Below are 15,922 nucleotides of genomic sequence, written 5' to 3' on the forward strand. Positions count from 1 at the left end.
GGAGAGGCTCAATTTGACTTTCGCCTTCTGGGCTACGCCTGCCAGCACGAGGCTTGTGTGCTAAGCAAATGTTTCGACTGAATGGCAGACCAGCTGTTGAGCAGTTTAAAAATACTTAGGAGGGAGAGCTGGTGCAATGCAGTGGCAACAGACTCACCAGTGCCAATCTTCTCTTGGGTGCCAGCTCTCCCTGGCTGGATGGCCAGAAGCAAGGGCTCCTTTTCCCAGCCTTGGTTCTTCCCCTCTCATCTTCCATGGCAATGGAAGAATAATTAGCAGTTAGACTTATATACCGCTTCATAGGGCTTTCAGCCCTCTCTAAGCGGTTTACAGAGTCAGCATATTGCCCCCAACAACAATCTGGGTCCTCATTTTACCCACCTCGGAAGGATGGAAGGCTGAGTCAACCCTGAGCCGGTGAGATTTGAACAGCCGAACTGCAGAACTGCAGTCAGCTGAAGTAGCCTGCAGTGCTGCATTTAACCACTGCGCCATCTCGGCTTATAATTGAGATGGGAAGCCTGTTAAACATGCTTGTCCCTCGGAATCTGCTGTGAAAGGACCAATTTTGCACCACAATTATCCTCCCAGATGGGCATCCAGTGCCCACAGGCAGTTGATGCATGTCGGCTTTACAGCATTTTCACTGTCATCCTTAATCATTTATGCCTTAAGGTGGAAGCGCATGGATTTTCGGAATCTACACTCATACTCCACTTCCATCTGCTTTTGTTTTTAAAGGGGAGCAAAATGTTTAGCTTTGGACACTTGAGTGAACAAAGAACATAAAATAATAGAGTTGGAAGACACCTTGGATATCTTCTAGTCCAACCCCCTGCTTGAGCAGGAGACCCTTATACCCCTATACCCATGATGGCAAACCTATGGCACGCATGCCACAGGTGGCACGAGGAGCCATTTGTTAGGGCATGGGAGGTGTTGCTCTGTTAGTTCCAGCGTGCTGATTTAGGCCTTCTTTTTTGGCCGTTTTTCATCCTGAAGGCTCCGGAGGGCGAAAAACAACCCAATATGCATTCCCGGAACTCGGGAATGGATTTCCTGTTTGCCCGTAAGGCTGTTTTTCGCCCTCCGGAGCCTTCAGGAGGCTTCCCTGAAGGCTCCAGAAAGTGAAAAACGGCCCTATAGGAGTTGCCTATAGGACCATTTTTCACCCTCCGGGGGGCCTTCAAGGAAGACAACAACTGTTTTTGCTCTCCCCAGGCTCCTAGAAAGCCTCTGGAGCCAGGGGAGGGTGAAAAACGGGTCAATTGCGTGCAGGGGGAGGGTGGGGGTTGCACGTGCATTTGCGTGGGGGGGGTCGCATGCATAGCATTATGGGTGTGGCCACACCCATGTACAACCCCCCTGTGCTCCCCTCGCTTTTGGCACGCAATGGGAAAAAGGTTAGCCATCCCTGCCCTCTACCATCTCAGACAAATGGCTGTCCAGTCTCTTCTTGAAAGCCTCCAGTGATGGAGCAGCCACAGCTTCTGAAGGCAACTTCTGTTCCACTGGTTAATTGTCCTCACTGTTAAGACATTTCTCCTTAGTTCTTGATTGCTTCACTCCTTAAGAGGTTTCCATCCATTGTTTCTTTTCCTGCCTTTTGGGGCTTTGGGGAATAGTTGAGCCCCTTCTCTTCGTAGGAGCCCCTCAAATATTGGAACAGTGCTATCATGTCACCCCCAATCCTTCTAGGGCTGATATCAATATGCACCAACCCTGCTTTTTAAGACCCCGGAGTTTCTTTTCCTGCCTTTTGGGGCTTTGGGGAATAGTTGATCCCCTTCTCTTCGTAGGAGTCCCTCAAATATTGGAACAGTGCTATCATGTCACCCCCAATCCTTCTAGGGCTGATATCAATATGCACCAACCCTGCTTTTTAAGACCCCGGAGGGCCATTATTGGTAGTCCAGGAGTTATGACCATTTTTATCCAATGAACATTCAAACTTACAATGGTGCTGAATGAATGGGACTATGAGGGGTCCTCGAATCTTCTGGTCCTCCCAGCTCTTCTGCAATCACGTGATCACGATCTGGGTGCTCAGCAACCAGATTGCACTTATGACTGGCTGCAATGTTTCGTGATTGCCATTTGCAACCTTTCCTGCCATCTTCCCCAGATAGCCCATGGCCACTGAGGAGACTCCTGGGTGTGGAAGTTGCACGGCTGGAAAACATAGCTCTAGGCTGCATCACAAAAACATACTATCTGCTTACATACAAATAAAAGTCGCATCCTCTCTGAAGGGAGAATGAGCAGCTGCCATGGAGGGTGAAGGGGGGGGGGGAATCAACATGGCAGCCACCAAAACTCCACAGTTGGGATCCGTGTGAAAAGGGGGCAAGGCTTTGTCACCCAGTTGTGGCCATCATTGATTTTCTAACCTCTCCTTGCAGCCAACCCTTCCTATCTGGGTTTCCTGCAAAGCCACTGGTACGTGTCCTCAGGCATGGCTGGGACTCAAGAGCCTGTCACCTTTCAACATTTATGACAGATGGCTTTAGAATCTAGAGCAAAAATGGTCTGGAAGCCATCCAAGGGCCTTGTGAATCATGAGCCTTTTGAAAGAAGCAGGCAGGCCGAAAATCTCTAATTCTTGCCTACATTTGAAGTCCTGCAGTCAATAAGCAAATACACTGAAGGGCTTTATTAGCACATAGCAAAGGTAATGCAGGAAGTGTTGGCATTTCTTGCTCTCAATGTTCTCTAAACCATTTCCCAAGCTTTCAGATTTGGGGTCCCGACCCTGGTTCTTTCCTGGAAATGTCAGAGGTTGAACTTGGACCTTTCTCACAAAAGACAGACGCTTTGCCACTCAAATCCAGCGGCATCCACTTTCTTTTTCCCTTCACCGCAGAAGACACCTCTCTCCTGGACACCCCTTTCTAATTCAGGTTATCATGAAATGAGCTCCAAATCACCCTTCTAATCATGGTTGTGTCATTCTTAGCCTCCCAGTTGTTTGTGGATCTTGGGCCCTCTTCTGACTACAGCTGGCCAAAATGTGTCACATGGTTCCTCATTGTGAGACGGAAAGACCTGAAAAGTTTGAAATCCCTAGAAGACACTTCAACAACACTCTTGTAGGGTCTGCAAAAATGAGATTCAAAGAAATGGAAGAGGCATCCACATTTCCACAAAGCCCCATTGTGCTTCATAGCTTCCACCACCCATGGCTGGCAACGGGCTGTCCCTAACTCAGGGTTTCCCAATCTTGGCAACTTAAGATGTATGGACTTTATCTCCTAAAATTCCCCAGGCAGCCATGCCCTAATTGGCTTCACTAGTGAATTTTATTTTATTTATTTTGAATCAGAAACACTGAGGAGCTTCTGGATGGAAAGGATTAGCTGGGGATGTCACCATTGCCCATGGTGGTGGAAGCTATGATGCAGTTGAGCTCTTGTCCCTCACTCCAGCTCCTGCCAGGAACATGGCATGTTCCTGGCAGGAGTTGGAGTGAGGGACAAGAGCTCAACTCCTCCCCAAAGAGGAGTTCTTGGGTCTTGAATGCAGGCTTGCAAACCTCTTGCCCAACGTCCCAAGCCCTCCAGCCACAGTTGCTTCTTTTTACTAGTTGATGAAAAGATGTCTTAAGAACCCCATTTGAAGGAAGTGTGAAAGCAGGAGAAAGCTCCCCCATAACTCAATGCATTAGGTGAGAACTGAATCACATCACCAAGATGATATTCTCCTTTGAAAGAAATCCCCAAAGCAAATTCTCTTTTATCAAAGGGAAGCCAAATTGCTAGAAGGAGAAATTCTCCACATTGCTGTACTAGCCCTAATAAAGATTTAGTCCCCCGGTGTCAGTCAAATGAGTAATGGAACCTAACAGCACTCAAGGTAGTGGAGTCAGATCTTTTCATATCACAGGTTCCACCACAATGAGCTAAATCATTAGTTTTATAGAACTAGCAGGTGGGAGATGAACCTTTCTGGTCAATTGATAATACTGAAGCAGGTTGGTTGGACAACCGAGCCAACCACATTACTAGTGGTTCGCAGGTGTTCTCCAAACTTTGGGTCTCTCTAAATTTCCACAGTTTCCAGGCCCAGCCCAAGGACAACATAGAAAAATCCAGCCAAAGTTCAATTCTGTATCTGCTTGTTCCAACAGACAGAATCTTGCCAGATTAAACGTTCACTACTCTGACCCCAACAGTCATATGCTGAGAGATTCTAGGGAGTGGCTACAGCACTTAGCAATAGCACTTAGACTTACCTGTATATACTGTTTCACAGTGCTTTTACAGCCCTTTTTAAGCGGTTTACAGAGTCAGCCTCTTACCCCCAACAATCTGGGTCCTCATTTTACCCACTTCGGAAGGATGAAAAGCTGAGACAATCTTGAGCCCGTCAGGATCGAACTGCTGGCAGTGGGCAGAGTTTGCCTGCAATATTGCATTCTAACCACTGTGCCACCACAGCTCCTGACTCTTTCCCTCTATCACCAATTATTAGGGGTGCACCAGTGTGCCTAACGTCCTTGTCCTACTATCCCCATTTTCTGTGTTCTTATTCATGTTTATTCTTTCATGTTACCTTATACATGAATGACCAACTAAATAAATACATAAATTATACTGTGGGCTGGGCTGCCTTTTTGTCTCCCCCCCCCTCTTTGGTATGTGCTCCCTCCTTCTTGGGAGACGTCACTTGACTGTAGTCCATCATACCACATTCCCCTTTTAGGCACAATCCACCACAGCAAGGCTTTTCCACCACATTTTAAATTCCAAGAAATTTCAATGAGAAGAAGTTCATATAGAACTGCCTAATTCCATTCCATTCTTATAGATAGTCCTTGACTTATGACTACAATGTTTCTGTTGCTAACTGAGACATTTGTTAAGTGAGTTTCACTTCATTTTGCAACCTTTCTTGCAACAGTTGTTGAGTGAATATGACTTTCCCATCGACTTTGCTTGTGAGAAGGTTGTCAAGGTGATCACATGACCCCAGGACATTGCAACTGTCAGAAAATTGAGTCAGTTGACAAGCATCTGAATTTTGATTACATGGCCAGGAGAATGCTGCAATGGTTGTAAGTGTGAAAAAGAGTCATAGGTTACTTTTTTCACTGCTATTGTAGCTTCGAATGATCACTAAATGAACCGTTGTAAGTTGAGGACTATCAGTCTTTCCATCCTGATTGTAAACAGTTAATTAGGGGTTAATCTGTTAGATTTGTTTCCCATCTTCAATTTGTGCAACTCAAGGTAGCATTCTGTACATAATGTTCTTGCTTCCCATTGTCTCCACAACAATGCTGTGAGGTGGGTTGAACTGAGAGAAAGAGAGACAGGCAAAGAGAGAGACAGTGAGAGACAAGTAGAGAGAGAGTAGAGAGAGAGAGGGAGAGGGAGGGGGGAGAGGGAGAGGGAGAGGGAGCGGGAGCGGGAGAGAGACTTACTGGAGGCCAGAATGCCAACCCAAAACCTTTTACCATCACTGTGGCAAAGTTGCCCACACCATCCTACTACACTCCTTTCCCCCACCCCACCCAGAAAATAGGCACACTTCTCAACAATGGAAGGAGATGCCCCTTGGCATTTTTATTTCCTAAGAATGTATATGGGGTCCAGAGAGGGACTGCTGTTGTTGACATTCTCCTTTGCTTCATGCTGCCATCAGACAGACTCTGGGAAGAGACTCCTAGCCCACTGCAATGTTCCAAAGGTTTTTTTTTAACGATGCAACAAAAAACCAACATTAAGAGTAGACTGTACAAGCAAGATGTTCAAAGGCTGGATTCCTTCGCTTCAGAGGTCCTTCCAACTTTGGATCCAAACTAACTCTAAACTTAAATCACTTCCTTATTTTGCCCCAGAATCTCTGGGGTTTTCCCCCCCCGCTTTTTTACTTGATTGTCTGGACTCTGTTGAAAGTGTTCTAAAGTGTTCTAGCCAATTTGGAGAGATTCTAGAAATTGCAAAAGAGGGAGGGGGAGTTAGCAAGAAAGCGGAAGTTACCCTCCCCTCCTGCCTTACATAGCCATATTGGGCTAAATCCTAACCCTAACCCTAACCCTGGGGTTGTTTGAAGTCATAGAATGAACCCAGGGATACAACTAGGAGTGGAACTTATGGAAGTGAAGTCTCTGTACTCTGTTCATAGTTAAAAGATTCTCTAGATACATTAAAGTACATTTATGGCTAAATCAAGCTTTTTTTAAAAAAAAAATAGCTGGATCCATGAGTCCCTGACTTATCATTTGGTGAAGCTGGTGAAATTGACAGCTCGGATTAAAGAAAAAATGTCAACTAATTTTATTTCTAATTGGAAAAGATTTTTGGCAAGAAATCGAAATAAATGAAAATGTAAATTTTGGGAGCTAAAGATTAGAATTATATGGGATTAGAGAAAAAGTGTCAGGCCTGTAGCTTTCTTTTGGATCTTTGGCCTGCCACACTTTCTATTATTCTACTATGCCTTTTTCTATTGTCGGAAAATGGAAGGGGGGATTGTAAGGAGGTACATACTGTGTAGCGAAAATAAAATTCTTTCTAGAAAGCTGAGGTCATTCTTTATCTTTGCACTTCTGCACCTGACTGGAACTGGATGGGTGGAACTGCCAGCCTGGCAGTGGGAGATTGGATGATGTGATGGACTTGTGGGTGTGGGGGCAAGATCCTGAACTTTCAACTGGGTGGGGAAAACCAGGAAGCTTTCAGATTCAGGTTTTCTCAGATGTGCCAACATGTATCTCTTAATAAATTGGAACTTTGTGCAATATTTTGCCTTGGACTCTGGTTTACTTTGGATGCTATTTGGAACCCTGACAAATAGTGCAAATAAACATTAACTTTAGAGTAAGAAATAGATGCAGTTTTAAAATTCGTATCTGTACCAAAGAAAGTCATAAGTCATTTTCCCTGCTGCAGGATCCAATCTGGGTCGGTCACCAGGACCAGAGGTTTTGTCTTCCGAGCTTTTGGACTCATGCTGGAGCCCATCTCCAGGGGAGGTCTCTCTAGCAGAATGTGTGCTGTTCTCTGTGTGGTATATATAATGTCTGTGTTGTAGGTGGCTTTTTAGATCTTGATTGTGGTGTGTTGATGGCTGGCTTTTAAGACATTGGCTGTTGTTTCCTTGTGCTGCCTAGCCCTCACTTTCTAAGTACTTAATAGGCTGGGGGTAAATCAGCACTCCTGTTGACTGACAAGGGGTCTGTTTCCCAGGCTTCAATCACCTCCCTAGCTGTTTTTGTGCCTGCTCGCCCAACAATCTTAGTAGCTGCATACACTCTGTTAGAGAGAAGTTCCTTATGCATGGGCTCCAGCATGAGTCCGAAAGCTCAGAAGATAAAACCGCTGGTCCCAGTGACTGACCCAACATTGGATCCTGGGGCATATACATTTGCCTTCATTCATTCTTTTTCTATCTTTCTATCTTTAAAAAAAAATATATTCCTTTCTTCTTTCTTTCTTGATCTTTTTTCTTTCTCAACCCTCTTTTTGTCTGTTTATTGCTTTAATGTTCTGCTTTTGAAAATCAATAAAGTTTTTTTTAAAAAAAAAATCTAACCTAAACGTTCTTGTCTTTTGGGAAATGGGCTGAGGTGGGGTGGGGCCTGGTGAGGAACCGGGAAGGGGTGGAAGAGAGGAAGCTATTCTGAAGTCTCCATTCAGCCAGAAGGCTTTGGAAAATATAGCTCTGGAAAAAGGACACTTCAGCCCCAAATGCAAATGCTTTTTACGGGAAACAAGCAGATTTCAAAGCAAGTTTAATTGGCACATGGCCAGTGGGTGCAGGAGGAGTTTCTGAGCGTGTGCAATCAATGTGGTTGAGCTTGCCAGCTGTGGCTTGCGGCAGCTGTAAAAGAGCCCAAGTGATCCCTTCTTTGCATTTTAAACCTTAAAAGCAGAATCCTTTGGTTTCTAGCCCAAGGAACAAGACCTGTCTCTTTTATTTAAAACCTCCGTAACCATTCTCTCCCCCTCTTAACACGGCACTGACAGTAGTGCTTAATCTAAGAGTAGTTCACTGGACTTTGGAATGGAAGTGGACTGTAGGAAGCTCCTAAGGCTGCTGCTGAAGTTCTGCCCCTCTTGTTGCGAGCAGCTTCTGTCTAAAATTTCCGGATGTCTGCTCAGGCTGGATTGCTCTTGTCTGTCGGTTTCCACTAATGACCTGCTAAATTCCACCTCCACCCCTTGAAGAAGGTAGCAACCCACAGGCAAGGTCTCTAAGGACAGATAATGGCCAAAATCAGATGCAAGATCATGTGGCTCTAACATATTTGTGAAACATAATCACAACATAAGTTGAGGTCAAGCAGATTTTGGAGGAAGGGTGTTCCAAAGAATGGGAGCCACCACCGAGAAGACCTGATGCTGGTCCACAGCCTATAAACCTCACAAAGAGGGGAAAACCCAGAGCAGGACTATTTATGTGCATTTTGGTATATCATGTTTTATCTTGTTACTTGCAGATGGGACAGATATAAATATTGGGAAGAAAAAATTGAGAATCTGCAAATTGTTGTTAATGCTCAAACTTATCACAGGACGGGTGTTTTATGATCATTGTAAATGGTCACACTGCGCCCCCTGCAGTCTCAAGGTCACATTGCAGTTGGGTCAGCTTTATGGCTGGTTGCAGCACGCCGCAGTCACGTGACTCTGATTTGTGATGTATTTTGCCAGTTTCTGACAAGAAATGCCCATTCAAATGAACCAGTTCACTTAACATCCGCAGCATTTGCCTACTGACAGCCATGAAAAAGACCATAAAATTACTACTGGTCATATGGATGCCTCAACTTATAATTGTAATGTTTTACAATTGAGTTAAAAATCCCAATTATGCCCATAAGCCAAGGGCTGTCTTATAAAGATAAAGATTTCCTTTTCCAGTCCTTTCTGACTCCAGGGTGTGGTGCTCATCTCCGCTTCTTAGCTGAGAGAGCCAGCATTGACATTACCTGTGCTCATGTGGCCAGCATGACTGTACACCAAGGTGCACGGACCACTTTCCCACCAAAGTGGAACTTAGTGATCTACTTGCATTTGCATGCTTTTGAACCTAGGTGGGCAGGAACTGGGGCAAGAAATGGGAGCTCACCCTGTTTCACGGTACTCGGCTCTCGAACTTGGGCTGTCAGCTGACAAGCTCAGCATCTTTAACTGCTGAGCTATTGTGCCCCCCTTTTGACTACCCTATATGCACATCAAATGTTTATTACCCAATAATCAGCCATTTTTTCAATTTGCTTTCAAACACTAACCTCACAAAAACTACGAGTGGCACCATGGAGTGGAGTGACCCATGGAAAGAAACATGCTTGGCATCACAAGACAAGATAGAAAGACCTGCAGGTGGATGAGAGAACAAATGAAGGTATCCTCAAGAGAGTAAAAGAACTGAAATGGAAGTGGGCTGGTCACATGGCAAGAAGAACTGAGGGCAGGTGGACCAAGGCAGGCATAGAATGGATCCCACTTGATCAAAAGTGTCCACAAAACAAACCTAAAACTAGATGGAGAGACAACCTCATGCTGGGGGGGGGGGGGGCAGAGTGGGCATGGCCAGCATGACATCACTTATGTCCGGGGGCACATATGGTTGCCAGAGTGCTCTGACAGCGAAAATGGGCTCCTGAGCTCCATTTTCAGCTCCGAGGGCCTCCTGCAACCCTCTGCCAGCTAAAACGGAGCTCAGAAGGGCTGTGCGCGGCCCTTGTGAACTGTTTTCACTGGCAGAGACAGGTGGGGCGGTCCTTCGTTGTTTCTAGGGTGGCCCTGAAGGCCAGATCTAAGCACCCCAAGGGCTGGATCTAGCCTCCGGATCTTGAGTTTGACATCCCTGCTCTAGAAAGAGTGCAGAGGAGAGCAACCAGGATGATGAGGGGGCGGGAGGCTAAAACATATGAAGAACGGTTGCAGGAACTGGGCATGGCTAGTCTAGTTAAAAGACATGATAGCAGCCTTACAATATTTGAGGGGCTGCCGCAGAGAGGAGGGGATCAAGCTATTTTCCAAGGCACCCGAACGCCAGACAAGGAATAATGGATGGAAACTGATCAAGGAGAGATTCAACCTGGAACTAAGGAGGAACTTTCTGACAGTGAGAACAATCAACCCATGGAACAGAAGTTGCCTTCGGAAGTTGTGGGAGCTTCATCATTGGAAGCTTCCAAGAAGAGACTCAACTGCCATCTGTCAGAAATGGTGCAGAGTGAAATATTGAATGATTAAACAATGAAAGATTATAATTTAATAAAAATATGTGTATTATTACAAGGATTATATAAGCTTGTTAAATGAAACAAATAAGATTAATACTACCGGTATTTTGCTTGTATCAAAATGTATGACACTCAGGTGCCACACTGTTCACGCATTGATATGTTTGTAAAAAATAAAACTTTTTTAAAAAATAAATGGTGTAGGGTCTCCTGCCTGGGAAGGGGGGTTGGACTAGATGACCTACAAAGTCCCTTCCAACTCTGTTAATCTGTTAAAATGATGATGATCAGCCATTCAACTAACTTCAACCAACTTGTTTATTCAAGCTTTTTTATTTATTTTTAACGCCAAGTATCTGAAGCTCTCTGAGTGTTTTATAATCAAACACGCTGAAGAGTACAATTGACTGCTAAAGCCCTGAGTACATCAAATGAAAAGTGCCTGTTTGCCCAGCAACAGCAGGAACATCATGTCATGCCTGAATTTATAGAATCCCAGGAAGCCAGCGCTTGATTTTCCTCCTGTCATCAAAGTAAGTAGAACAGAATGCCCTACAAAGACACAAAAACAATATTTTGGTCTCAAAATCCACACTGCAGATGGCACACCAGAAGAGGGTCAATTCATTAATTATATTTCTTCGCTAATCACATCTTGACTTTCAGCATTATTATTTTATCCCTTCCAGCTTAGGAACAAAAATGAAAGAGGCCTCTCAACGCCAATCCATTCATGAGAAAACACTACAACCCCCCCCCCCAAAAAAAACCCTCTTCATATTTGACAAAGCCAGGAACATTGGCCAAAACCCTGAGCATCAACCAGTATCAGCATATGTCGCACAAGCAAGGTAAGCAGGTTTGGCATGAATGAATACAGAAGCAGCTGAAACCAAACGGAGGCCAATAAATACTGCAAAGAGACATATGGGCACAAACAAAGCTGTATCAAAGCAATACTGACCAAAATCTGCACAACATTTACCCAAGGATACAAAAATAAAAATATGGGGAAAATTCAAGAGAGATTTTACTATTATTAAAAGCATTTATTAGCTACCGGTACTGTTAGGTAAGCTCCCCGTTGGGAGAGCGGGTGCGTTCAAGCAGTTTAAATAGGCTTTTACTTTTGTGGAAATAGAGGTATCAGAGTCCATCAAACAGTCAAAGTCATACACAGATAAGAGATAAGAGAGTCAGTCATCAATGTCTTTCAGTTAAGGGATAATCCAAATAACATAGTCCAGTATCATACAATCAGTTCAGTACTCAAAGTTTGCTAGCAGTTGCAAAACTTACAATAGGTCACGGCACTTTCTAACAGCCAGCTTCCAAAACACTCAAATGAGATCAGCCCAGCATCTAACAAACAGAGAGCTAACAGTCATTATGGCTCTCTCTTATGGCCGATTGAGGAAAACATCAACCAATCACATTTTACAGTATGATTTAACGAAACAGGTATAGCATTGCTATATGATTTATATATTTCCAACCCAACCGTTAGATTATATTCCTAACAGGAACTTTCAAAATTCAGGAGGGCTGATAATAAGAAAGAACAGCTGGAAACCAGGGGGGAAAAGGATTAGCTGTATCTTAAATGCAAATATTATAATTAAACACGTTGGCTAACCAAGGAAGCTGAAGGCCAAAGGGAGAAGAAAAATGATCTGTATCTTGAAATCTCCTCCACTCGGGAAGAACAGGGAATATAGGAATATCAACTCAGGTGGAAGGAGAACAGAGGATTGGGCAGCAAAGTTCTGCTTTGTTCTGGGAAGTTTCCCCCTCAAACTCTGCAGGAAATTCCAGTGGGTCAAGTTTTGCAAGAAGAAAGGCAACCTCTGTTTGCTTCTCATCATTCAGACATGTTGAGACACTTAAACATGTAGCTGGAAAAGACCAAATCTGATCATGCAGAGGAGGACCCTTCTCAATCCGCTAGGTAAGTCATGGCTGTCCCAAAAGTGCTGTAGGAGATGATCAGGCTGGACTTTCTTGGTTTTTTCCTTGAAAATATTTCTCTTCTCATCCAACAAGGTTCTTCAGTTTCTTGGATGAAATGTGAAAGGTTTTCAAAGAAAAAAAGCAAGAGAGTCCAGTTTCCTTTTGGAAAAAGTGCCTTTGGGACTTTCTTGATGATGCCTCTTTGCAAAAAGTAAGTGCCCTCAAGTCCATCAGTTCAGAAATCGGTTCAAACTGGACAATCCAAATAAAATGGCCCTTGTGGCTACCGTCGGTTCATATGAACTGCCTTATGCAGAAGGCATAAGGCAGTTCATATTTCTAACGAGAGGCTTCCAAGACAGATACAAAATCTCCCATTGTACGATTGAGTCGTTCGTTCCAATTACAACCCCCACCCCCAGCTCTGGAGGCAGAAGTGGGCAAGCCTAATGCAGACCCAAGTGTGCAACTGCAACCCACCCCCAAGTGCTCCCCAGAGAGTGCAGGATAAATCTTTGACTGATGGAGAGCAACCATCCTGACCCCTCATTTCCCAAAGGGTGGGTGGGTTTTGCTAAGCAAAGGTCCCTGTCAACTTTGAGAATGGACTTTTCCTCACTTCATCAACAATTCTTGCCCAGCCATTTCAACAGGAAACAGACTTCCCTTTCGCCTACCTTTTAAGATGATTTCAGGATCATTTTCTTCTTTTCTCACAAGCTGTTTTGCAGGTTCCTCTCCTCCCAAAGTTGTGTTCCCCAGTGCAAGTCCAAGAGAAGATCAGAAGCGTTTTCAATTATTGATGTAGGACACTGAAGGAGACTGTAGAATAAAGGCAAGTGAGTTAGTGGAAAATTGCCTTTCTCTGCTTATATAGCAAGTTAAATTAGTGGCATCTACATAAGGATCTCCTGCTGTTCATGCGCTCATATTCAAAGAGAGCATCCTTCAGTTACTCGGAAACTCTCAGGAAGACAGGCAGCAAAGAAACTGTAAAAATATTCTATACGAAAGGGCCTTGTGATTTTGGGGTGGGGGTCTAAGAATATGGTTCATGTTCAGCATTTAGAACATAGAATAAGCTGATACCAGAAACAATAGTCCTTTCGCACTTGGGGAAAAAAGCATGATATACAGTAACTGCCTACACAAATTCCTTTATTCAGAAAATTGGTCATTTGCTCCAAGGAGTTCACAAAACGTATCCTGCAAGGCTGGTGAGCAACAATTTTGTAAGATGATTCAATGAAAAGTGCAAATGGGAAGGTGGGGGCACAAAGGCACGGGGCTTGATCACGCATGGGGGCAGAGCCAGGACTTCTCATTTTCTCATTTAGTTGTGGATTCACTATCGCTGGAGGTTTTCAAGAAAAGATTGGACAACCATTCGTCCAGGTTGATATAAGATCTCCTGCCGTTGGCTTGAACTAGAAGACCAAAGGTAACAATGGGCAAAACAAAAATAACAATTGTTGGAAGCTAATCAAGGAGAGAAGCAACCTAGAACCAAGCAGAAATTTCCTTAAAGAACAATAAACCAGTGGAACATGTTGCCTTCAGAAGTTGCGGTGCTCCATCATTAAAAGCTTTCAGAAAGAGATTGGACAACCATTTGTCTAAAATGATATAGGGTCTCCTACTTGAGCAGGGGGTTGGACTAGAAGACCTCTGAGGTCCATCTATTATTCTACATGTTCTAAGATCTCCAAGGTTCCTTCCAGCCCCATGGTTCTATGATCTCCTTCCAAAAGGGGACAACTGTGGTTTTCCCTGGTTTGCTTGCATGCTTAAGCTTTTCTCTTATTCCCATGTTTCTTGCCTCAAAACAGTAGGAGACCACTAGGCAGCCTAATGGTCCAAGAGTCTTCTGAACCCCAAGAATGGGATTGGGGGGCCATAGCCCAACCGCTGTTATATGAAATCAGACTGATTCCCATGCTACATTATCTCCAATAAGCCTCTTGATCAGACCAAGAGTTTCTGCCAAAGGTCTCCAGTTAGTCAGGACAATCTTCGGAAATACAATTGCTAATCGTTTTTTCACCACCCTGCAGCCTGCTCCCTGGCTTTTCTCATTCTTTTGACTCGTATTCAGATGCCCATTACATTGGTGGAAGTTTACTATCCCAAAGTTTGCAAAGCTAAGTCCCTCACTGGAACTGCCAAAGAGCACATTTATGCAATTTCAAAAGTAGGCAAAATTTCAAATTCAATCATCTCTCTTTCTCTCTGGATGTAAATTATTTTCGCCTGGACATCTGAAATCAAGTTCCTCTCCAGATTGTTTTGAGTTTAGCAGCTATCAAACGTAAAATAAATTGTCAAATGTTAAAATATCTTCCCATATTATCCGTCATGTTCTGATTCTGTATGCTGCCTATCAGATCCTGCTAAATATTATGCTTTTAACTATCAAACAAAGTTAAATGTCAGCTATCAGCTATTATTAGGTATAGATATACAACCACTGAGAAATCTAGAGAAGATCAGAGATCCCCTAAAGGAAGCCTTCTGAAATTAAATTCAATTTCAAATTTGCCCCACTTACTTTCTAGATAAAAGATTTATGGAAACCATTCTAAGTTGGGTGAATTCCAGATTTTAAATGTAATTTATCAAAATGAACGAATAAATAATAATAAATAACTTATAATATTGCTGACAGAAATAAATATAACACAGAAACAGTCATAATCATACAGTAATTACAGTACACACCCCCTTCAATATTCTCATTGTTCATTTTGTTTGCTTGACTTAATTAAACAAAAAAGAAATAGAAATAGAAAAAAGGAAAAGGGAACAATGAGAACAAAACACTTATTCAACAGCAAAATATATATAACAGGTTTTTATACTTCTATATATAAATTTTTACATAAGAGTTTCAAGGAACAATAATAATTTGCTTTATACCGATGACTCTACTCAGCTGAAAATGCAAAAGATCTGGAAGCTTTAGTAAGGAAAGTCAAGGAGCAAAGTGAAAAAATGAAACTAAAATTAAATATGAAGTGAGCCAATGACAGTCACAGCAATCAGCCGCAGAATGGATAATGAAGATCTCTCAGTGATAGATAGATTCTGCCTCTTACGATTAGTTACCAACAACAAAGGACCCAACAGTTAAGAAATATGCCACACATTTCAATATAGAATCATAGGGCTGGAAGGGACCTTGGAGGTCTTCTAGTCCAACCCCCTGCCTTGTGTCAAGCTATTGTGATGTCGTACCTCTCTATTTTAGAAAATAATAACCATGCACCTGCAACTGAAAACAGAGCATTAACATTTATATCTACCACCTTCTTTGACCACTCTAATACCTGAGTGATAGTTTCAACCATACTTGTCCTATGTTCACATAACTTTTGTAATTAGATCTTTTATTTGAAAGATAATCTTTTCCCAGTCACATCTCCCTGACCCACCACAGCACAGAGGTGAGGCAGGATGTTAAGAGTCCCCTCTTTTAAGGAAGTCAATCTAGTGGGACCAAGAAGAAGGACCTTCTCCATGGTGGCTCCTATCCTGTGGAACACCATCCCAGAGAAGATAAGGTCAGCTTCCAACTTGGTACTCTTTCGAAAGGTCCTGAATACTTGGTTTTGCCCTCAGGGACCCAGCCAGGTGGGAGGTAACTTCAAGGGTCCCAAATGGGCAGGTTGGATAGGTAGACTTGCACTTGGGTCAATAGCCATGATGGCCTTGGAAAAGATATTCAGATGCCACCTATGAAGAACAGAATTCGGTTATTTTCTCTGTGGTACTCCA

General features: G+C 43.4%; 1 protein-coding gene across 4 annotated transcripts in view; it reads right to left on the reverse strand.

The window, feature by feature from the left end:
* Positions 1 to 15,922, reverse strand: part of NEXMIF (neurite extension and migration factor) — a 398,750-nt gene that overhangs the window by 88,942 nt on the left and 293,886 nt on the right. For all 4 annotated transcript variants that reach the window (XM_032227582.1, XM_032227583.1, XM_032227585.1 and 1 more), the window contains one exon: positions 12,826 to 12,970. The gene's annotated coding sequence lies outside the window, so the exon portion shown is untranslated. The remainder of the gene's footprint in view (positions 1 to 12,825; positions 12,971 to 15,922) is intronic.

The sequence above is a fragment of the Thamnophis elegans genome, chromosome 12 (genome assembly GCF_009769535.1).
Source record: "Thamnophis elegans isolate rThaEle1 chromosome 12, rThaEle1.pri, whole genome shotgun sequence".
NCBI lineage: Eukaryota > Metazoa > Chordata > Lepidosauria > Squamata > Colubridae > Thamnophis > Thamnophis elegans.